Raw genomic sequence first — 25,055 nt, forward strand, 5'->3', positions numbered from 1 at the left:
GAGGCCAGCATAACATCTGAGTTCCACTTTGAGTTTAGGAATCTCCACTTCCAATTTAGCTCACTGCTAAACACCTGGGAAACCAGCAGAAGATGGACGAAGGACTCAGGTCCTTGCCACTCATGTGGGAGACTTGGATGAAGCTCCTGACTCCAGCATGCCCCAGGCTCAACTGTTGAAACTCTCTGGGGTGTGAGCCAGCAGATGAAAGCTATCTATGTCTTTCCCTCTCTCTCTAAATCCACCTTTCAAATAATAAAGATTTAATAAACAAATTAACTGATTTCAAAATACACAAAAACATGAACAATACTATATCATTTTTATGCCAAACTGATAAAAAATAACAAATGCTAGAGAGCACATGGGAAAAGAAAACCACCATATATGGTAGGTGAAAACACAAGTTAGTACAGATGTTATGCAGAACAGTATGGTCATTCCTTAAAAAGGATAAAAATTGGGGCTGGCGCTGTTGTGCAGTGAGTTAAAGCCCTGGCCTGAAGGGCCAGCATCCCATTTGGGTGCCAGTTCTAGTTCCAGCTGCTCTTCTTCCAATACAGCTCTCTGCTATCTCCTGGGATAGCAGTAGAAGATGGCCCAAGTCCTTGGGCCCATGCACCCATGAGGGAGACCCAGAGGAAGCTCCTGTCTCCAGGTTTCAGAATGGCATAACTCTGGCCTTTGTAGTCATCTGTAGAGCGAACCAGCTAATGGAGGACCTCTCTGTGTCTCTACCTCTATTGTAACTCTTTCAAATAAATAACAAAAATTAAACTAAGATAAAAATTGACCTACCATGTGAGAGTTATCTTGCTCTTGGCTATATAGAATAAGGAAATTTTATTAGAAGGAAAGGAGGAGAGCATATCAAAGATACAGCAATTTTCCCATAACACAGCCACTATAACACAGTTCACTGCAGCCAGGATGTGAAACCAATCTAGCTGTCCATCAATGAAAAACAATGGACAGGGCAACCTCTTTTAGATACAAAAAAAGAACAAAATATTATTAAATTAATTGAAATAAGCCAGAAGCAGGAACACAAATGTCACCTGGTCCTTGTCGCATGTGGAAGTGAAAGAAAATAATGGATCTGAACACAGAACTGTGATTACTAGAGGCTGAGAAGGGAAGCAGCTAGGGATAGAGGGGGATTGGATAATAGGTATCAAAAATCAAAGAGGCAGAAAGAACTTCTGGTGTTCCATAATATAATGAGATGACTACATTCAACCATATTAGGTTCTGTGTAAAGAACTGAAGGAGAGGAGCTGGTAGTCTCAAATCATGGAGAAGAATTAGAAACTGTAGTTGCTTGGGGGCCAGCATTGTGGCACAGTGGGCTAACACCCTGGCCTGAAGCACCAGCATCCCATGTGGGTACCAGTTCTAGTCCTGGCTGCTCCTCTTCTGATCCAACTCTCTGCTATGGCCTGGGAAAGCAGTAGAAGATGGCCCAAGTCCTTGGGTCCCTGCACCCAAGTGGGAGATCTGGAAGAAGCTCCTGGTTCCTGGAATCAGATTGGCAGAGCTCCGGCCATTGTGGCCATCTGGGGAGTGAACCGGCAGAGGAAGACCTCTCTCTCTCTCTGCTGCTACTTCTCTCTGTAACTCTGTCTTTCAAATAAATAACTCTTTAAAAACTTAATAAAACTGTAGTTGCTTAGCTTGATCACTTTTTACTGCATAAATGTGTGCAAATATTGCACTACACCCTGTAATAATGCATGACTAGGACACATTAATCACAAATTATTTCAATGAAATTTTAAAAATTAGAAGCATTTCTTTATATTAACAATGAACTATTTGAAAATGAAATTAGAGAAACATTTCCATGCATAGCAGCATAAGAACCAGGAACCAATGTCTTCAATGTTATCAGTGATGAATCAGATTCACAGCCCCCAGCACTCAGTTTTTGCCATATACTTTACCATGGCAATTGTGGGCATATAGTAGTAAATCAATGGACAGGAATCCTTTGTCTCTAAATCTGCTAAATAAATAAACAAGGAATTCATCAAAGAAAAAGAGATATCAATTTGGATGCCAGGCACAAAAACACATGCACTTGAGCTATCCTCCAGTTTGTGATGCCAACAAATCTTTCAGACATGTTACATTTTCAGAGACTTTTCTGTAATCTTGCTAAGCTTTCTGGAAATCTGCCTTATAGCAAAGGGTTTCCCAATTCCATTACACTCATGATTTTTCTTTTGTGTGATATATTAGTTTACCATCTAGAGATAATTTATGGTACAAAACTTTTCTATGCATGCATGTTTTCTCATTTGTGAGTCTATTCATGGGAATTGAAGACTGATTTATAACAGAAATACATTTTCCAAATTCATTGCATAGACTTTTGTTCCTTATGAATTCTCTGAAGTCTGTTGATGTCTAATTTCTGGCTAAAGGTTTTATTGTATTTACAGCATGCAAAGACTATCACCTTTTGTGAATTCTGTGTCTATACAAGCCTGAAATAAAGAAAATGTTTTTGCACAATCAGTATACGCCTAAGAAACCACCTGTGTCAATTCTCTGATGTACCATTGACTTCTGACTCTAATAATATTTATAAGCTTTCTCCTTTACATGAGTCTCTGTTGGATAGGATGTGATTTCCAGCAAAAGGTTTTGTCACAATACTTACATGAATTTTGGAGAAAAGCTCTTCCACATTCATTATATTGTTAAGGTCTCTCCCTTGTTCAAATTCCATGATGGATTATGAGGCATTACCTATGTGAAATGACTTTCTCACATTTATTTCATTCATTAGATATATATGTTGTGCATTCTGATATAAGGAGAGATTTGGGCAGAGCTTTCCAACACTCATTACACCCATAAGGTTTCTCTCCCACGTGAATTCCCTGTTGTCTTATGAGGTATGGCTTCTAATTAAAGGGATTTTACTTTCAAAGGAGTTTTTCCCTATATGAATTTGATGATGTACAATGAGGGCTGAATTATGGTAAAAGGCTCTGAGTCATTACATTCATAAAATTGCTCCCCATGAGAATTCTTTTATGTTTGATGAGGTCTGATTTGCACCACAAAGGCTATTCACATGTATTATATTCATGCATTTCTCCCCTTGGTGAATTCTCTAATATTTCATGAGATATAACTTGCACAAAAAGGTCAAGTAGAAAATTCCCTGTGTGGATACTCTGATATCTTATGAGTTATGAAGTACAGCAAAGAGGCTTTCCACCATCCTTCCATCCATAAAACCTACCTAAATTGAGCAACAAAGATATAGAAAACCTAAACACACACATAACCAGATGGAAATGATACCAGTAATAAAGACCATCACTACCAAGAAAACCCCAAAACTGGAAGGCTTCACTGCTGAATTCTAACAGACATTTAAAGCACTAACTGCAATTCTTCTCAAGTTATTCAAAACAATTGAGAGAGAGGCGATTCTCCCAAATTCTTTCTATGAAGCCAACATCACCTTCATTCCTAAACTTGAAAAAAGTGCAACAAAGAAAGTAATTATAGACCAATTTCCCTGATGAACATACATGCAAAGATCTGCAACAGAATTCTGGCCAATTGAATCCAACAATGCATCAGAAAGATCATCCACCCAGACCAAGTGGGATTTATCCTTGGTATGCAAGGATGGGACCAAAGGCTTTTCCACAGTCATTTCATTTATAAGCTTTCTCCATGGTGTGAAGGCTCTGATACTTTCTGAGGTTTGACTTCTCAGCAAAGGTTTTTCCACAGTCATTGCAATCATAAGGTTTCCCCCAGTACAAATTGTCTGATGCTTTGTGAGCTTTGATTTCTCAGCAAAGGCTTTTCCACAATGATTGCATTCATAAGGTTTCTCCCCTCTGTGAATTCTCTGATGATTTATGAGGTTTGCCTTCTGGCCAAAGGATTTTCCATAGTAATTGCATTCATAAGGTTTCTCACCTGTGTGAATTCTCTGATGATTTATGAGGTTTGCCTTCTGGCCAAAGGATTTTCCACAGTCATTACATTCAAAAGGTTTCTCACCTGTGTGAATTCTCTGATGATTTATGAGGTGTTTCTTCTGGCCAAAGAACTTCCCACAGTCATTAGATTTGTAAGATTTCAACCCTGTGTGAATTCTCTGATGTCTAATGAGATCTGACTTCTGGTGAGTGGTTTCCACACAATCATTACACACATGAGGGTTTTCCACAATATGAGTGCTGTGATGGAGGGTATTTAATACTGAATGAATTCCCACAAGGTTTACATGCATAGGATTTCTTCCCTATATTTGGTCTATGATTCAGTCTAACATGTGATTGGTAAATGACAGGTTCCACAGTCCCAATATACTTATAAATGTTCTCTCTTTTCAGGTGAATACAATCAGAATTCCACAGTCAGTCAGCTGGGAGGGGTGGATGAATCCGGAAACAGCTGGTTTCCTTGTACTAAAACAAGCGCCATATCACGAAGGACTCTTGCATTTCTTTTTCTTTTTTGCATTTTTCACATTTTCTTATTTATCATGGTTTGTAATAAATTTTCTGATGTGGGTTGTGGTTTTGAGGCTGGCTTAAGGAGTTCAGGGAACCAGAGGAATGGTCTTTTTCAATTAGGGCACAGCTGTTGTTTCTCTCCAATTCTGGCTTTCTGTAATTGCTTTGGGTGCCTCAGGCAATTTTTCATTTTGAGCGACTTTTTCCTAAATGCTTTGTTGGTCTGAGTTGGTTTTGCCTTTTTCCTTTTCAAATTGTGTATTCTGATGCAATACAAACAAGGGTTTAGAACGAGGATCCATCAGGAAATTGAAAAACAGAACATATTGGGTTTTCATGATTAGAAATCATAGGCAACATGACCAAGATGAGTTTTTGGGTTTTGGAAAATGACATGGAACCCTTCCACTGAGGGGCAGATATTAATTTCCTCCAAATCGAGAGTAAGTGCGATTTTCAGGTGAATTCAATCAGAATTCCACAGCCAGTCAGCTAGGAGGGGTGGATGAATCCGGGAACAGCTGGTTTCCTTGCAACTAAATCAAGCCCAATATCACAAAGGACTCTTGCATTTCTTTGGCTTCTTTCTCTTTTTTCTTTTTATCATGGTTTGTAATGAATTTTCTGATGTGAGCTTTGGTTTTGAGGCTGCAATATAGAGTTCAGTGCACAGGAGGAATGGTCTTTTTCAAACAGGGCATAGCTGTTGGCCTGCTTCAATTCTGGCTTGCTGTCATTGTTTTGGGTGCCTCAGCCAATTTGTGGTTTCTTGTGTGGCAATTTCCTAAATGTTTTCTGGGTCTGAGTTGGCTTTGCCTTCTTCATTCCCAAATTCTGTATTCTGACGCAACACAAACAAGAGTTTGGACAGAGTAGCCATTATGAAATAAAAAACATTACAAATGGGCATTTGAAGAATATAAATCTACAGGTAACACGACCAAGGTGAGTTTTTGTGTTTTGGAAAATCAAATGGAACACTTTGGCTGAGGTGACAGATATTAATTGCCTCCAAACTGAGTTTCACTGTGATTTTCAGGTTAATTCAGTCAGAATTCCACAGGCATCAGCTGGAGGTGTGGATGAATCCGGGAACATTCGGTTTTCGTGAGACTAAATCAAGTCCAATATCATCATGGATTCTTGCATTTTTTTGGCTTTTTTCTCATTTTTCTTATTTATCATGGTTTGTAATGAATTTTCTGATGTGAGCTTTGGTTTTGAGGCTGGCATATTGAGTTCAGGGCACAAGAGGAAGGTTCTTTTTCAATCAGGGCACAGCTGTTGGCTTGCTCCAATTCTGGCTTGCTGTCATTGTTTTGGGTGCCTCAGCCGATTTGTGGTTTCTTGTGTGGCAATTTCCTAAATGTTTTCTGGGTCTGAGTCGGTTTTGCCTTCTTATTCCCAAATTTTGTATTCTGATGCAATACAAGCAAGATTTTGGAGAGTAGCCATTATGAAAGAAAAAAAAAAAAAAAAAACACAGCGCATTGCCATTTCAGGATTAGAAATCTACAGGCAACACAACCAAGATGAGTTTCTGTGTTTTGGAAAATGACATAGAACGCTTCTGCTGAGGGGACAGATTCTAATTCCCTCCCAAATGAGTGTGAGTGCGATATTGAGGTGAATTCAATCAGAATTCCAGAGTCAGTCTGTGGAAGGGGGGGATGAATCTGGAAACAGCCAGTTTCTTTGTGTCTAAATCCAGCCAAATATCACAAAGGACTCTTGCATTTCTTTGGCTTTTTCACATTTCCCTTATTTATCATGGTTTGTAATGAATTTTCTGATGTGAACTTCGGTTTTGAGGCTGCAATATAGAGTTCAGGGCACCGGAGGAATGGTCTTTTTCAAACAGGACACAGCTGTTGGTGTGCTGCAATTCTGGCTATTGTCTTTGTTTTGGGTGCCTCAGCTGAAATTTGGTTTCTTGAGTTTCACTGGGATTGTCAGGTTAATTCAGTCAGAATTCCACAGGCAGTCAGCTTTAGTGGTGGATGAATCTGGGAACAGCCAGTTTCCTTGCAACTAAATCAAACCCAATATCATTATGGATTCTTGCATTTCTTTGGCTTTTTCACTTTTTTCTTATTTATCATGGTTTGTAATGAATTTTCTGATGTGAGCTTTGGTTTTGAGGCTGCAATATGGAGTTCAGGGCACAAGAGGATGGTTCTTTTTCAATCAGGGCACAGCTGTTGGCTTGCTCCACTTCTGGCTTGCTGTCATTGTTTTGAGTGCCTCAGCCGATTTGTGGTTTCTTGTGTGGCAATTTCCCAAATGTTTTCAGGGTCTGAGTTGGCTTTGCCTTCTTCCTTCCCAAATTTTGTATTCTGATGCAATGCAAAGAAGAGTTTGTACAGAATAGCCATTATGAAATAAAAAACCCAACAAATAGGCATTTGAAGCTTAGAAATCTACAGGTAACATGACCAAGGTGAGTTTTTGTGTTTTGAAAAAAAAAATGGAACACTTTGGCTGAGGTGACAGATATTAACTGCCTCCAAACTGAGTTTCACTGTGATTTACAGGTTAATTCAGTCAGAATTCCACAGGCAGTCAGCTGGAGGGGTGGATGAATCCGGGAACACCCGGTTGCCTAGCGACTAAATCAAGCCCTATATCATTATGGATTCTTGCATTTCTTTGGCTTTTTTCTCTTTTTCTTATTTATCATGGTTTGTAATGAATTTTCTGATGTGAGCTTTGGTTTTGAGGCTGGCATATTGAGTTCAGGGCGCAAGAGGAAGGTTCTTTTTCAATCAGGGCACAGCTGTTGGCTTGCTCCACTTCTGGCTTGCTGTCATTGTTTTGGGTGCCTCAGCCGATTTGTGGTTTCTTGAGTGCCAATTTCCTAAATGTTTTCTGGGTCTGAGTCGGTTTTGCCTTCTTATTCCCAAATTTTGTATTCTGATGCAATACAAGCAAGATTTTGGAGAGTAGCCATTATGAAAGAAAGAAAAAAAAAAACACAGCGCATTGCCCTTTCAGGATTAGAAATCTACAGGCAACACGACCAAGATGAGTTTCTGTGTTTTGGAAAATGACATAGAATGCTTCTGCTAAGGGGACAGATTCTAATTCCCTCCCAAATGAGTGTGAGTGTGATTTTGAGGTGAATTCAATCAGAATTCCAGAGTCAGTCTGTGGAAGGGGGGGATGTATCTGGAAACAGCCAGTTTCTTTGTGTCTAAATCCAGCCAAATATCAGAAAGGACTCTTGCATTTCTTTGGCTTTTTCACATTTCCCTTATTTATCATGGTTTGTAATGAATTTTCTGATGTGAGCTTTGGTTTTGAGGCTGCAATATGGAGTTCAGGGCACAAGAGGATGGTTCTTTTTCAATCAGGGCACAGCTGTTGGCTTGCTCCACTTCTGGCTTGCTGTCATTGTTTTGAGTGCCTCAGCCGATTTGTGGTTTCTAGTGTGGCAATTTCCCAAATGTTTTCTGGGTCTGGGTTGGTTTTGTCTTCTTCCTTCCCAAATTTTGTATTCTAATGCAATGCAAAGAAGAGTTTGTACAGAATAGCCATTATGAAATAAAAAAAACACAACAAATAGGCGTTTGAAACTTAGAAATCTACAGGTAACATGACCAAGGTGAGTTTTTGTGTTTATGAAAATGAAATGGAACACTTTGGCTGAGGTGACAGATATTAATTGCCTCCAAACTGAGTTTCACTGCGATTTTCTGGATAATTCAGTCAGAAGTCCACAGGCAGTCAGTTGGAGGGGTGGATGAATCTGGGAACAGCCGGTTTCCTAGCGACTAAATCAAGCCCTATATCATTATGGATTCTTGCATTTTTTGGCTTTTTTCCATTTTTCTTATTTATCATGGTTTGTAATGAATTTTCTGATGTGAGCTTTGGTTTTGAGGCTGGCATATTGAGTTCAGGGCACAAGAGGAAGGTTCTTTTTCAATCAGGGCACAGCTGTTGGCTTGCTCCACTTCTGGCTTGCTGTCATTGTTTTGGGTGCCTCAGCTGATTTGTGGTTTCTTGTGTGGCAATTTCCTAAATGTTTTCGGGGTCTGAGTTGGTTTTGCCTTCTTCCTTCCCAAATTTTGTATTCTGATGCAATACAAGCAAGATTTTGGACAGAGTAGCCATTATGAAAGAAAAAAAAAAAACACAGCAAATTGACCTTGCAGGATTAGAAATCCATAGGCAACACAACCAAGGTGAGATTCTGTGTTTTGGAAAATGCCATGGAACGCTTCTGCTGAGGGGACAGATTCTAATTCCCTCCAAATGGAGTGTGAGAGCGATTTTGAGGTGAATTCAATCAGAATTCCAGAGTCAGTCTGTGGAAGGGGGGGATGAATCTGGAAACAGCCAGTTTCTTTGTGTCTAAATCCTGCCAAATATCACAAAGGACTCTTGCATTTCTTTGGCTTTTTCACATTTCCCTTATTTATCATGGTTTGTAATGAATTTTCTGATGTGAGCTTTGGTTTTGAGTCTGGCATATTGAGTTCAGGGCACAAGAGGAAGGTTCTTTTTCAATGAGGGCACAGCTGTTGGCTTGCTCCAATTCTGGCTTGCTGTCATTGTTTTGGATGCCTCAGCCGATTTCTGGTTTCTTGAGTGGAAATTTCCTAAATGTTTTCTGGGTGTGAGTCGGTTTTGCCTTCTTATTCCCAAATTTTGGATTCTGATGCAATGCAAAGAAGAGTTTGTAAAGAATAGCCATTATGAAATAAAAAACACAAAAAATAGGTGTTTGAAGCTTAGAAATCTACAGGTAACATGACCAAGGTGAGTTTTTGTGTTTATGAAAATAAAATGGAATACTTTGGCTGAGGTGACAGATATTAATTGCCTCCAAACTGAGTTTCACTGTGATTTTCAGGTTAATTCAGTCAGAATTTCACAGGCAGTCAGCTGGAGGGGTGGATGAATCCGGGAACAGCCGGTTTCCTAGCGACTAAATCAAGCCCTATATCATTATGAATTCTTGCATTTTTTTGGCTTTTTTCTCTTTTTTCTTATTTATCATGGTTTGTAATGAATTTTCTGATGTGAGCTTTGGTTTTGAGGCTGGCATACTGAGTTCAGGGTACAAGAGGAAGGTTCTTTTTCAATCAGGGCACAGCTGTTGGCTTGCTCCACTTCTGGCTTGCTGTCATTGTTTTGGGTGCCTCAGCTGATTTGTGGTTTCTTGTGTGGCAATTTCCTAAATGTTTTCGTGGTCTGAGTTGGTTTTGTCTTCTTCCTTCCCAAATTTTGTATTCTGATGCAATACAAGCAAAATTTTGGACAAAGTAGCCATTATGAAAGAAAAAAAAAAACACAGCAAATTGACCTTTCAGGATTAGAAATCCATAGGCAACACAACCAATGTGAGATTCTGTGTTTTGGAAAATGACATGGAACGCTTCTGCTGAGGGGACAGATTCTAATTCCCTCCAAATGGAGTGTGAGAGCGATTTTGAGGTGAATTCAATCAGAATTCCAAAGTCAGTCTGTGGAAGGGGGGGATGAATCTGGAAACAGCCAGTTTCTTTGTGTCTAAATCCTGCCAAATATCACAAAGGACTCTTGCATTTCTTTGGCTTTTTCACATTTCCCTTATTTATCATGGTTTGTAATGAATTTTCTGATGTGAGCTTTGGTTTTGAGACTGCAATATAGAGTTCAGGGCACAAGAGGAAGGTTCTTTTTCAATCAGGGCACAGCTGTTGGCTTGCTCCAATTCTGGCTTGCTGTCATTGTTTTGGGTGCCTCAGCTGATTTGTTGTTTCTTGAGTGCCAATTTCCTAAATATTTTCTGGGTCTGAGTCGGTTTTGCCTTCTTATTCCCAAATTTTGTATTCTGATGCAATACAAGCAAGATTTTGGAGAGTAGCTATTATGAAAGAAAAAAAAAATGCATTGCCCTTTCAGGATTACAAATCTACAGGCAACACAACCAAGATGAGTTTCTGTGTTTTGGAAAATGACATAGAACGCTTCTGCTGAGGGGACAGATTCTAATTCCCTCCCAAATGAGTGTGAGAGCGATTTTGAGGTGAATTCAATCAGAATTCCAAAGTCAGTCTGTGGAAGGGGGGGATGAATCTGGAAACAGCCAGTTTCTTTGTGTCTAAATCTAGCCAAATATCACAAAGGACTCTTACATTTCTTTGACTTTTTCACATTTTCTAATTTATCATGGTTTGTAATGAATTTTCTGATGTGAGCTTTGGTTTTGAGGCTGCAATATAGAGTTCAGGGCACCGGAGGAATGGTCTTTTTCAAACAGGGCACAGCTGTTGGTGTGCTCCAATTCTGGCTATTGTCTTTGTTTTGGGTGCCTCAGCTGAAATTTGGTTTCTTGAGTTTCACTGTGATTGTCAGGTTAATTCAGTCAGAATTCCACAGGCAGTCAGCTTTAGTGGTGGATGAATCTGGGAACAGCCGGTTTCCTTGCAACTAAATCAAACCCAATATCATTATGGATTCTTGCATTTCTTTGGCTTTTTTCTCTTTTTTCTTATTTATCATGGTTTGTAATGAATTTTCTGATGTGAGCTTTGGTTTTGAGGCTGGCATATTGAGTTCAGGGCACAAGAGGATGGTTCTTTTTCAATCAGGGCACAGCTGTTGGCTTGCTCCAATTCTGGCTTGCTGTCATTGTTTTGAGTGCCTCAGCCGATTTCTGGTTTCTTGTGTGGCAATTTCCCAAATGTTTTCAGGTCTGAGTTGGCTTTGCCTTCTTCCTTCCCAAATTTTGTATTCTGATGCAATGCAAAGAAGAGTTTGTACAGAATAGCCATTATGAAATAAAAAAAACACAACAAATAGGCGTTTGAAACTTAGAAATCTACAGGTAACATGACCAAGGTGAGTTTTTGTGTTTATGAAAATAAAATGGAACACTTTGGCTGAGGTGACAGATATTAATTGCCTCCAAACTGAGTTTCACTGTGATTTTCAGGTTAATTCAGTCAGAATTCCACAGGCAGTCAGCTGGAGGGGTGGATGGATCCGGGAACAGCCGGTTTCCTAGCGACTAAATCAAGCCCTATATCATTATGGATTCTTGCAGTTTTTTGGCTTTTTTCTCTTTTTTCTTATTTATCATGGTTTGTAATGAATTTTCTGATGTGAGCTTTGGTTTTGAGGCTGGCATATTGAGTTCAGGGCACAAGAGGAAGGTTCTTTTTCAATCAGGGCACAGCTGTTGGCTTACTCCACTTCTGGCTTGCTGTCATTGTTTTGGGTGCCTCAGCTGATTTGTGGTTTCTTGTGTGGCAATTTCCTAAATGTTTTCGGGGTCTGAGTTGGTTTTGCATTCTTCCTTCCCAAATTTTGTATTCTGATGCAATACAAGCAAGATTTTGGACAGAGTAGCCATTATGAAAGAAAAAAAAAAAACACAGCAAATTGACCTTTCAGGATTAGAAATCCATAGGCAACACAACCAAGATGAGATTCTGTGTTTTGGAAAATGACATGGAACGCTTCTGCTGAGGGGACAGATTCTAATTCCCTCCAAATGGAGTGTGAGAGCGATCTTGAGGTGAATTCAATCAGAATTCCAAAGTCAGTCTGTGGAAGGGGGGATGAATCTGGAAACAGCCAGTTTCTTTGTGTCTAAATCCTGCCAAATATCACAAAGGACTCTTGCATTTCTTTGGCTTTTTCACATTTCCCTTATGTATCATGGTTTGTAATGAATTTTCTGATGTGAGCTTTGGTTTTGAGGCTGGCATATTGAGTTCAGGGCACAAGAGGAAGGTTCTTTTTCAATCAGGGCACAGCTGTTGGCTTGCTCCACTTCTGGCTTGCTGTCATTGTTTTGGGTGCCTCAGCTGATTTGTGGTTTCTTGTGTGGCAATTTCCTAAATGTTTTCTGGGTCTGGGTTGGTTTTGTCTTCTTCCTTCCCAAATTTTGTATTCTGATGCAATACAAGCAAGATTTTGGAGAGTAGCCATTATGAAAGAAAAAAAAAAAAAAAACACAGCGCATTGCCTTTCAGGATTAGAAATCTACAGGCAACACAACCAAGATGAGTTTCTGTGTTTTGGAAAATGACATAGAATGCTTCTGCTGAGGGGACAGATTCTAATTCCCTCCGAAATGAGTGTGAGTGCGATTTTGAGGTGAATTCAATCAGAATTCCAAAGTCAATCTGTGGAAGGGGGGGATGTATCTGGAAACAGCCAGTTTCTTTGTGTCTAAATCCAGCCAAATATCACAAAGGACTCTTGCATTTCTTTGGCTTTTTCACATTTCCCTTATTTATCATGGTTTGTAATGAATTTTCTGATGTGCGCTTTGGTTTTGAGGCTGCAATATAGAGTTCAGGGCACCGGAAGAATGGTCTTTTTCAAACAGGGCACAGCTGTTGGTGTGCTCCAATTCGGGCTATTGTCTTTGTTTTGGGTGCCTCAGCTGAAATTTGGTATCTTGAGTTTCACTGCAATTGTCAGGTTAATTCAGTCAGAATTCCACAGGCAGTCAGCTTTAGTGGTGGATGAATCTGGGAACAGCCGGTTTCCTAGCGACTAAATCAAGCCCTATATCATTATGGATTCTTGCATTTCTTTGGCTTTTTTCTCTTTTTTCTTATTTATCATGGTTTGTAATGAATTTTCTGATGTGAGCTTTGGTTTTGAGGCTGGCATATTGAGTTCAGGGCACAAGAGGAAGGTTCTTTTTCAATCAGGGCACAGCTGTTGGCTTGCTCCACTTCTGGCTTGCTGTCATTGTTTTGGGTGCCTCAGCTGATTTGTGGTTTCTTGTGTGGCAATTTCCTAAATGTTTTCGGGGTCTGAGTTGGTTTTGTCTTCTTCCTTCCCAAATTTTGTATTCTGATGCAATACAAGCAAAATTTTGGACAGAGTAGCCATTATGAAAGAAAAAAAAAAAAAACACAGCAAATTGACCTTTCAGGATTAGAAATCCATAGGCAACACAACCAAGGTGAGATTCTGTGTTTTGGAAAATGACATGGAACGCTTCTGCTGAGGTGACAGATTCTAATTCCCTCCAAATGGAGTGTGAGAGCGATTTTGAGGTGAATTCAATCAAAATTCCAAAGTCACTCTGTGGAAGGGGGGGATGAATCTGGAAACAGCCAGTTTCTTTGTGTCTAAATCCTGCCAAATATCACAAAGGACTCTTGCATTTCTTTGGCTTTTTTCTCTTTTTTCTTATTTATCATGGTTTGTAATGAATTTTCTGATGTGAGCTTTGGTTTTGAGGCTGGCATATTGAGTTCAGGGCACAAGAGGAAGGTTCTTTTTCAATCAGGGCACAGCTGTTGGCTTGCTCCACTTCTGGCTTGCTGTCATTGTTTTGGGTGCCTCAGCTGATTTGTGGTTTCTTGTGTGGCAATTTCCTAAATGTTTTCGGGGTCTCAGTTGGTTTTGCCTTCTTCCTTCCCAAATTTTGTATTCTGATGCAATACAAGCAAGATTTTGGACAGAGTAGCCATTATGAAAGAAAAAAAAAACACAGCAAATTTACCATTCATGATTAGAAATCCATAGGCAACACAACCAAGATGAGATTCTGTGTTTTGGAAAATTACATGGAACGCTTCTGCTGAGGTGACAGATTCTAATTCCCTCCAAATGGAGTGTGAGAGCGATTTTGAGGTGAATTCAATCAGAATTCCAAAGTCAGTCTGTGGAAGGGGGGGATGAATCTGGAAACAGCCAGTTTCTTTGTGTCTAAATCCTGCCAAATATCACAAAGGACTCTTGCATTTCTTTGGCTTTTTCACATTTCCCTTATTTATCATGGTTTGTAATGAATTTTCTGATGTGAGCTTTGGTTTTGAGGCTGGCATATTGAGTTCAGGGCACAAGAGGAAGGTTCTTTTTCAATCAGAGCACAGCTGTTGGCTTGCTCCACTTCTGGCTTGCTGTCATTGTTTTGGGTGCCTCAGCTGATTTGTGGTTTCTTGTGTGGCAATTTCCTAAATGTTTTCTGGGTCTGAGTCGGTTTTGCCTTCTTATTCCCAAATTTTGTATTCTGATGCAATACAAGCAAGATTTTGGAGAGTAGCCATTATGAAAGAAAGAAAAAAAAAAAAGCACAGCGCATTGCCCTTTCAGGATTAGAAATCTACAGGCAACACAACCAAGATGGGTTTCTGTGTTTTGGAAAATGACATAGAACGCTTCTGCTGAGGGGACAGATTCTAATTCCCTCCCAAATGAGTGTGAGTGCGATTTTGAGGTGAATTCAATCAGAATTCCAAAGTCAGTCTGTGGAAGGGGGGGATGAATCTGGAAACAGCCAGTTTCTTTGTGTCTAAATCCAGCCAAATATCACAAAGGACTCTTGCATTATCATGGTTTGTAATGAATTTTCTGATGTGAGCTTTGGTTTTGAGACTGCAATATAGAGTTCAGGGCACCTGAGGAATGGTCTTTTTCAATCAGGGCACAGCTGTTGGCCTGCTCCAATTCTGGCTATTGTCTTTGTTTTGGGTGCCTCAGCTGATATTTGGTTTCTTGAGTTTCACTGCGATTGTCAGGTTAATTCAGTCAGAATTCCACAGGCAGTCAGCTTTAGTGGTGGATGAATCTGGGAACAGCCGGTTTCCTAGCGACTAAATCAAGCCCTATATCATTTTGGATTCTTGCATTTCTTTGGCTTTTTTCTCTTTTTTCTTATTTATCATGGTTTGTAATGAATTTTCTGATGTGAGCTTTGGTTTTGAGGCTGGCATATTGAGTTCAGGGCACAAGAGGAAGGTTCTTTTTCAATCAGGGCACAGCTGTAGGCTTGCTCCACTTCTGGCTTGCTGTCATTGTTTTGAGTGCCTCAGCCGATTTGTGGTTTCTTGTGTGGCAATTTCCCAAATGTTTTCAGGGTCTGAGTTGGCTTTGCCTTCTTCCTTCCCAAATTTTGTATTCTGATGCAATGCAAAGAAGAGTTTGTACAGAATAGCCATTATGAAAGAAAAAACACAACAAATAGGCGTTTGAAGCTTAGAAATCTACAGGTAACATGACCAAGGTGAGTTTTTGTGTTTTGGAAAATAAAATGGAACACTTTGGCTGAGGTGACAGATATTAATTGCCTCCAAACTGAGTTTCACTGTGATTTTCAGGTTAACTCAGTCATTTTCCACAGGCTGTCAGCTGGAGGGGTGGATGAATCCGGGAACAGCCGGTTTCCTAGCGACTAAATCAAGCCCTATATCATTATGGATTCTTGCATTTTTTTGGCTTTTTTCTCTTTTTTCTTATTTATCATGGTTTGTAATGAATTTTCTGATGTGAGCTTTGGTTTTGAGGCTGGCATATTGAGTTCAGGGTACAAGAGGAAGGTTCTTTTTCAATCAGGGCACAGCTGTTGGCTTGCTCCACTTCTGGCTTGCTGTCATTGTTTTGGGTGCCTCAGCTGATTTGTGGTTTCTTGTGTGGCAATTTCCTAAATGTTTTCGGGGTCTGAGTTGGTTTTGCCTTCTTCCTTCCCAATTTTTGTATTCTAATGCAATACAAGCAAGATTTTGGACAGAGTAGCCATTATGAAAGAAAAAAAAAAACACAGCAAATTGACCTTTCAGGATTAGAAATCCATAGGCAACACAACCAAGGTGAGATTCTGTGTTTTGGAAAATGCCATGGAACGCTTCTGCTGAGGTGACAGATTCTAATGCCCTCCAAATGGAGTGTGAGAGCGATCTTGAGGAGAATTCAATCAGAATTCCAAAGTCAGTCTGTGGAAGGGGGGGATGAATCTGGAAACAGCCAGTTTCTTTGTGTCTAAATCCTGCCAAATATCACAAAGGACTCTTGCATTTCTTTGGCTTTTTTCTTTTTTTCTTATTTATCATGGTTTGTAATGAATTTTCTGATGTGAGCTTTGGTTTTGAGGCTGGCATATTGAGTTCAGGGCACAAGAGGAAGGTTCTTTTTCAATCAGGACACAGCTGTTGGCTTGTTCCACTTCTGGCTTGCTGTCATTGTTTTGGGTCCTCAGCTGATTTGTGGTTTCTTGTGTGGCAATTTCCTAAATGTTTTCTGGGTCTGAGTTGGTTTTGCCTTCTTCCTTCCCAAATTTTGTATTCTGATGCAATACAAGCAAAATTTTGGACAGAGTAGCCATTATGAAAGAAAAAAAAAAACACAGCAAATTTACCATTCAGGATTAGAAATCCATAGGCAACACAACCAAGATGAGATTCTGTGTTTTGGAAAATGACATAGAACGCTTCGGCTGAGGGGACAGATTCTAATTCCCTCCAAATGGAGTGTGAGAGCGATTTTGAGGTGAATTCAATCAGAATTCCAGAGTCATTCTGTGGAAGGGGGGGATGAATCTGGAAACAGCCAGTTTCTTTGTGTCTAAATCCTGCCAAATATCACAAAGGACTCTTGCATTTCTTTGGCTTTTTCACATTTCCCTTATTTATCATGGTTTGTAATGAATTTTCTGATGTGAGCTTTGGTTTTGAGGCTGGCGTATTGAGTTCAGGGCACAAGAGGAAGGTTCTTTTTCAATCAGGGCACAGCTGTTGGCTTGCTCCACTTCTGGCTTGCTGTCATTGTTTTGGGTGCCTCAGCTGATTTGTGGTTTCTTGTGTGGCAATTTCCTAAATGTTTTCGTGGTCTGAGTTGGTTTTATCTTCTTCCTTCCCAAATTTTGTATTCTGATGCAATACAAGCAAAATTTTGGACAGAGTAGCCATTATGAAAGAAAGAAAAAAAAAAAAAAACACAGCGCATTGCCCTTTCAGGATTAGAAATCTACAGGAAACACGACCAAGATGAGTTTCTGTGTTTTGGAAAATGACATAGAACGCTTCTGCTGAGGGGACAGATTCTAATTCCCTCCCAAATGAGTGTGAGTGCGATTTTGAGGTGAATTCAATCAGAATTCCAAAGTCAGTCTGTGGAAGGGGGGGATGAATCTGGAAACAGCCAGTTTCCTTGTGTCTAAATCCAGCCAAATATCACAAAGTGCTCTTGCATTTCTTTGGCTTTTTTCTCTTTTTTCTTATTTATCATGGTTTGTAATTAATTTTCTCATGTGAGCTTTGGTTTTGAGGCTGGCATATTGAGTTCAGGGCAGAAGAGGATGGTTCTTTTTCAATCAGGGCACAGCTGTTGGCTGGCTGCAGTTCTGGCTTGCTGTCCTTATTTTGAGTACTTCAGCCGATTTGTGGTTTCTTGTGTGGCAATTTCCCAAATGTTTTCTGGGTCTGAGTTGGCTTTGCCTTCTTCCTTCCCAAATTTTGTATTCTGATGCAATGCAAAGAAGAGTTTGTACAGAGTAGCCATTATGAAATAAAAAACACAACAAATAGGCGTTTGAAGCTTAGAAATCTACAGGTAACATAACCAAGGTGAGTTTTTGTGTTTATGAAAATAAAATGGAACACTTTGGCTGAGGTGACAGATATTAATTGCCTCCAAACTGAGTTTCACTGTGATTTTCAGGTTAATTCAGTCAGAATTCCACAGGCAGTCAGCTTTAGTGGTGGATGAATCTGGGAACAGCCGGTTTCCTTGCAACTAAATCAAACCCAATATCATTATGGATTCTTGCATTTTTTTGGCTTTTTTCTCTTTTGTCGTATTTATCATGGTTTGTAATGAATTTTCTGTTGTGAGCTTTGGTTTTGAGGCTGGCATATTGAGTTCAGGGCACAAGAGGAAGGTTCTTTTTCAATCAGGGCACAGCTGTTGGCGTGTTCTAAATCTGGCATCCTGACATTTTTTTGGGTGCCTCAGCTGATTTGTGATTTCTTGAGCGGCAATTTCCTAAATGTTTTCTGGGTCTGAGTTGGTTTTGCCTTCTTCCTTCCCAAATTTTGTATTCTGACACAATACAAACAAGAGTTTGGCCAGTGCTGCCATTATGAAATAAAAAACACTACACATAGGTGTTTGAAGCTTAGAAATCTACAGATAACATGACCAAGGTGAGTTTTTGTGTTATGGAAAATAAAATGGAACACTTTGGCTGAGGTGACAGATATTAATTGCCTCCAAACTGAGTTTCACTGCGATTTTCAAGTGAATTCAGTCAGAATTCCACAGGCAGTCAGCTGGAGGGGTGGATGAATCCGGGCACAGCCCGTTTCCTTGCGACTAAATCCAGCTCAATATCATTATGGATTCTTGCATTTCTTGGCTTTTTTCTCATTTTTCTTATGTATCGTGGTTTGTAATGAATTTCCTGATGTCAGCTTTGGTTTTGAGGCTGGAATATGGAGTTCAGGGTCCCGGAAGAATGGCCTTTTTCAATCAGGACTCAGCTGATTGCCTGCTCCAATTCTGGCTTGCTGTCATGGTTTTGGGTGCCTCAGCTGACTTTTGGTTTCTTGAGTGGCAATTTCCTAAATGTTTTCTGTGTCTGAGTTGGCTGTGCCTTCTTCCTTCCCAAATTTTGTATGTGATGCAATACAAGGAAGATTTTGGACAGAGTAGCCATTATGAAATAAAAAACACAACAAATAGGCGTTTGAAGCTTGGAAATCTATAGGTAACATGACCAAAGTGAGTTTTTTTGTTTTGGAAAATAAAATGGAACACTTTGGCTGAGGTGACAGATATTAATTGTCTCCAAACCGAATTTCACTACCATTTTGAGGTGAATTCAGTCAGAATCCCTATTCACTCAGCTGGGAGTTGTGGATGAATCTGGAAACAGCTGTTTACTTAGGAATAAATCAAGCCCAATATCACTAAGAAAACTTGCATTTCTTTGGCTTTTTTCTGATTTTTCCTATTTATCATGGTTTGAAAAGAATTTTTTGATGTGAGCTTTGGTTTTGTGGCTGGCATATTGAGTTTAGGGCACAAGAGGAAGGTTCTTTTTCAATCAGGGCACAGCTGTTGGCGTGCTCCAATTCTGCTTGCTGTCATTGTTTTGGGTGCCTCAGCTGATATGTGGATTCTTTTTCTGCAGTTTCCTAAATGTTTTCTGGTTCTGATCGGATTTGCCTTCTTATTCCCAAATTTTGTATTCTGACGCAATACAAGCAAGATTTTGGACAGAGTAGCCATTATGAAAGAAAAAAAAAACACAGTAAATTGCCCTTTCAGGATTAGAAATCTACAGGCAACACGACCAAGATGAGTTTCTGTGTCTTGGAAATTCACATGGAACACTTCTGCTGAGGGGACAGATACTAATTCCCTCCAAATTGAGTGTGAGTGCGATTTTGAGGTGAATTGAGTCAGAATTCCAAAGTCAGTCTGTGGAAGGGGGGGATGAATCCAGAAACAGCCTGTTTCCTTCTGTCTAAATCCAGCCAAATACCACAAAGGACTCTTGAATTACTTTGGCTTTCTCAGATTTCCCTTATTTATCATTGTTTGTAGTGATTATTTTTTGTGAGCTTTGGTTTTGAGGCTGGAAGATGGAGTTCAGGGCACTGGATTAATGGTTTTGTTCAATCAGGGCACAGCTGTTGGCTTGCTCCAATTCTGGCTTGCTGTCATTGTTTTGGGTGCGTCAACCGATTTGTGGTTTCTTGAGCGGTAATTTGCTAAATATTTTCTGGGTCTGAGTCGGTTTTAACTTCTTCCTTCCCAAATTTTGTATTCTGATGCAATACAAGCAAGATTTTGACAGAGTAGCCATTATGAAAGAAAAAATAACACAGCAAATTGCCCTTTCAGGATTAGAAATCTACAGGCAACTCGACCAAGATGAGTTTCTGTGTTTTGGAAAATGACATGATACCCTTCTGCTGAGGGGACAGATCCTAATTCCCTCCAAATTGAGTGTGAGAGCGATTTTGAGGTGAATTCAATCAGAATTCCAAAGTCTGTCTGTGGAAGGGGGTATGAATCTGGGAACAGCCAGTTTCCTTGTGTCTGAATCCAGCCAAATATCACAAAGGACTCCTGCATTTCTTTGGCTTTTTCACATTTCCCTTATTTATCATGGTTTGTAATGAATTTTCTGCTGTGAGCTTTGGTTTTGAGGCTGGAATATGGAGTTCAGGGCACAGGAGGAATGGTCTTTTTCAAACAGGGTACAGTTGTCGCCTTGCTCCCATTTTGCCTTGCTGTCATTGTTTTGGGTGCCTCAGCTGACTTTTGGTTTCTTGAGCGGCAATTTCCTAAATGTTTTATGGGTCTGAGTTGGTTTTGGCTTCTTCCTTCCCAAATTTTGTATTCTGCCACAATACAAACAAGAGTTTGGGCACGGTAGCCATTATGAAATAAAAAACACAACAAATAGGTGTTTGAAGCTTAGAAATCTACAGGTAACACGACCAAGCTGAGGTTTTGTGTTTTGGAAAATAAAATGGAAACTTTGGCTGAGGTGACAGATATTAATTGCCTCCAAACTGAGTTTCACTGTGATTTTCAGGTTAATTCAGTCAGAATTCCACAGGCAGTCAGCTGGAGGGGTGGATGAATCCGGGAACAGCTGGTTTCCTTGCAACTAAATCAAGCCCAATATCACAAATGACTCTTGCATTTCTTTGGCTTTTTTCTCATTTTTCTTATTTATCATGGTTTGTAATGAATTTTCTGATGTGAGCTTTGGTTTTGAGGCTGCAATATGGAGTTCAGGCACTGGATTAATGGTCTTTTTCAATCAGGGCACAGCTGTTGGCTTGCTCAAGTTCTGGATTGCTGTCATTTTTTTGGTGCCTCAGCTGACTTTAGGTTTCTTGAGCGGCAATTTCCAAAATGTTTTCTGAGTCTCAGTTGGATTTGCCTTCTTCCTTCCCAAATTTTGTATTCTGACGCAATATAAACAAGAGTTTGGACAGAGTAGCCATTATGAAATAAACAACACAACAAATATGCATCTGAAGCTTAGAAATCTACAGGTAACACGACCAAGGTGAGTTTTTGTGTTTTGGAAAATCAAATGGAACACTTTGGCTGAGGTGACAGATAGTAATTGCCTCCAAACCGAGTTTCACTGCGATTTTCAGGTTAATTCAGTCAGAAACCACAGACACTCAGCTGGGAGGTATGGATGAATCTGGAAACAGCCATTAACAAGGGAATGATTCAAGCCCAATATCACTAAGAACTCCTGAATTTCTTTGGATTTTTTAGGATTTTTCTTATTTTTCATGGTTTGTAATGAATTTTCTGATGTGAGCTTTGGTTTTGAACCTGCAAGATGGAGTTCAGGGCACCGGAGGAATGGTCTTTTTCAATCAGGTAACAGCTGTTGGCTTACTCCAATTCTGTCTTCCAGTCAAGGTTTTGGGTGCCTCAGTGTCCTTCAGTTTCTTGAGCGGCAATTTCCTAAATGTTTTCTGAATCTCAGTTGGTTTTGCCTTCTTCCTTCCCAAATTTTGTATTCTGACGCAATACAAACAAGAGTTTGTTTAAAGTAGCCATTATGAAATAAAAAACACTACAAATAGGCTTGTGAAGCTTAGAAATCTACAGGTAACATGACCAAGGTGAGGTTTTGTGTTTTGCAAAATACAATGGAACACTTTGGCTGAGGTGACAAATATTAATTGCCTCCAAACTGAGTTTCACTGCGATTTTCAGGATAATACAGTCAGAATTCCACAGGCAGTCAGCTGAGGGTTGATGAATCCGGGAACAGCCGGTTTCCTTGCGACTCAATCAAGCCCAATATCATTATGGATTCTTGCATTTTTTTGGCTTTTTTCTCATTTTCCTTATTTTTCATGGTTTGTAATGAATTTTCTGATGTGAGCTTTGGTTTTGAGGCTGCAATATGGAGTTCAGGGCACAAGAAGAAGGTTCTTTTTCAATCAGGGCACAGCTGTTGGCTTGCTCCAATTCTGGCTTGCTGTCATTGTTTTGGATGCCTCAGCTGACTTTTGCTTTTTGAGCCTCAATTTCCTAAAAGTTTTCTGGGTCTGAGTTGGTTTTGCCTTCTTCCTTCCCAAATTTTGTATTCTGACGCAATACAAACATGATTTTTGGGAGAGCAGCCATTATGAAATAAAAAACATAACAAATAGGCTTGTGAAGCTTAGAAATCTACAGGTAACAAGAGCAAGGTGAGGTTTTGTGTTTTGGAAAATCAAATGGAACACTTTGGCTGAGGTGACAGATATTAATTGCCTCCAAACTGAGTTTCACTGCGATTTTCAGGTTAGTTAGGTCAGAATTCCACAGGCCATCACCTGGAGGGGTGGATGAATCTGGGAACAGCCAGTTTCCTTGCGACTAAATCCAGCCAAATACCACAAAGCTTCTTGTATTTCTTCGGCTTTTTTCTCATTTTTCTTATTTATCAAGGTTTGTAAGATTTTGGATAGAGTAGCCATTATGAAAGAAAAAAAAAAAAACACAGCAAATTGCCCTTTCAGGATTAGAAATCTACAGGCAACATGATCAAGATGAGTTTCTTTGTTTTGGAAAGTGACATGGAACCCTTCTGCTGAGGCGACAGATTCTAATTCCCTCCAAATTGAGTGTGAGTGCGATTTTGAGGTAAATTCAATCAGAATTCCAAAGTCAGTCTGTGGAAGGGGGGGACAAATCTGGAAACAGTCAGTTTCCTTGTGTCTAATCCAGCCAAATATCACAAAGAACTCTTGCATTTCTTTGGCTTTTTCACATTTCCCTTATTTATCATGGTTTGTAATGAATTTTCTGATGTGAGCTTTAGTTTTGAGGCTGCAATATGGAGTTCAGGGCACAAGAGGAAGGTTCTTTTTCAATCAGGGCACAGCTGTTGGCTTGCTCCAATTTTGGCTTGCTGTCATTGCTTTCGGTGCCTCAGCTGACTTTTGGTTTCTTAAGCGGCAATTTCATAAATGTTTTCTGGGTCTGAGTTGGTTTTGTCTTCTTCCTTTCCACATTTTGTATTCTGACACAATGCAAACAAGAGTTTGGGCACAGTAGCCAGTATGAAATAAAAAACACAACAAAAACAGACGGTTTCCTTGCGACTAAATCAAGCCCAATATCATTATGGATTCTTGCATTTCTTGGCTTTTTTTGCATTTTTCTTATTTATCATGGTTTGTAATGAGTTTTCTGATGTGAGCTTTGGTTTTGAGGCTGGCATGTTGAGTTCAGGACACTGGATTAATGGTCTTTTTCAAACATGGCACAGCTGTTGGCTAGCTCCAGTTCTATCTTTCTTTCATGGTATTGGGTGCCTCAGCAGATGTGTGGTTTATTGAGCGGAAATTTTCTAAATGTTTTCTGGGTCTGAGTTGGTTTTGCCTTCTTCCTTCCCAAATTTTGTATTCTGAGGCAATACAAACAAGAGTTTGGACAGAGTAGCCATCATGAAATAAAAAAGAAAACAAATAGGCATTTGAAGCTAAGAAATCTACAGGTAACACGAACAAGGTGAGTTTTTGTGTTTGGGAAAATCAAATGGAACACTTTGGCTGAGGTGACAGATTTCAATAGACTCTAAACTGAGTTTCACTGCGAATATCAGGTTAATTCAGTCAGAATTCCACAGGCAGTCACCTGGAGGGTTCGATGAATCCGGGAACAGCCGGTTTCCTTGTAACTAAATCCTACCCAATATCACTAAGAACTGGGGCATTTCTTTGCTCATTTCTCATTTTTCTTATTTATCCTGGTTTGTAATGAATTTTCTGATGTGAGCATCGATTTTGAGGCTGGCATATTGAGTTCAGGACACAAGAGGAAGGTTCTTTTTCAAACAGGGCACAGCTGTTGGCTTGCTCCAATTCTTTCTTGCTATCATTGTTTTGGGTGCCTCAGCCAATTCGTGGTTTCTTGAGTGGCAATTTCCTAAATGTTTTCTGGGTCTGAGTTGCTTTTGCCGTCTTCCTTGCCAAATTTTGTATTCTGACGCAATACGAACAAGAGTTTGGACAGAGTAGCCATTATGAAATAAAAACCACAGCAAATAGGGCTTTGAAGCTTATAAATCTACAGGTAACAAGACCGAGGTGAGTTTTTTTGTTTTGGAAAATCAAATGGAACACTTTGGCTGAGGTGACAAATATTAATTGCCTCCAAACTGAGTTTCACTGCGATTTACAGGTTAATTCAGTCAGAATTCCACAGGCAGTCAGCTGGAGGGATGGAAGAATCCGGGAATAGCCGGTTTCCTTGAGACTAAAAAAGCCCAATATCATTATGGATTCTTGCATTTCTTTGGCTTTTGTCTCATTTTTCTTATTTATCATGGTTTGTAATGTATTTTCTGATGTGAGCTTTGGTTTTGAGGCTGCAATATGGAGTTGAGGTCACAAAAGGAAGGAACTTTTTCAATCAGGGCACAGCTGTTGGCTAGCTCCAATTGGCTTGCTGTCATTGGTTTGGGTGCCTCAGCTGACTTTTGTTTCTTCAGCAGCAATTTCCTAAATGTTTTCTGGGTCTGAGTTGGTTTTGCCTTCTACCTTCAAAAATTTTGTATTCTGATGCAATACAAGCAGAGTTTGGACAGAGTAGCCATTATGAAAAAAAAAAAAAAACAGCATATTGCCCTTTCAGGATTAGAATTCTACAGGCAACATGTCCAATATGAGTTTCTGTGTTTTGGAAAATGACATGGAACCGTTCTGCTGAGGGGACAGATTCTAATTCCCTCCAAATACAGTGTGAGTGAGATTTTGAGGTGAATTCAATCAGAATTCCAAAGTCAGTCTATGGAAGAGGGAATGAATGTTGAAACAGGCAGTGTCCTTTTCTCTAAATCCAGCC

The 25,055-nt window shown here is 39.8% G+C and overlaps 1 long non-coding RNA gene across 7 annotated transcripts in view; it reads left to right on the forward strand.

The window, feature by feature from the left end:
• Positions 1–25,055, forward strand: part of LOC149119988 (uncharacterized) — a 342,369-nt gene that overhangs the window by 192,915 nt on the left and 124,399 nt on the right. The window contains exon 1 of one of the 7 annotated variants that reach the window (XR_016226969.1): positions 15,223–15,459. The exons of the other annotated variants lie outside the window; for them this stretch is intronic. This is a non-coding gene — a long non-coding RNA (uncharacterized LOC149119988). Of the gene's footprint in view, positions 1–15,222; positions 15,460–25,055 lie in introns of those variants that run through there. 7 annotated transcript variants of the gene reach the window in all.

Source organism: Oryctolagus cuniculus, chromosome 21 (assembly GCF_051225735.1).
Source record: "Oryctolagus cuniculus isolate XC-2025 breed Fujian yellow rabbit chromosome 21, ASM5122573v1, whole genome shotgun sequence".
NCBI lineage: Eukaryota > Metazoa > Chordata > Mammalia > Lagomorpha > Leporidae > Oryctolagus > Oryctolagus cuniculus.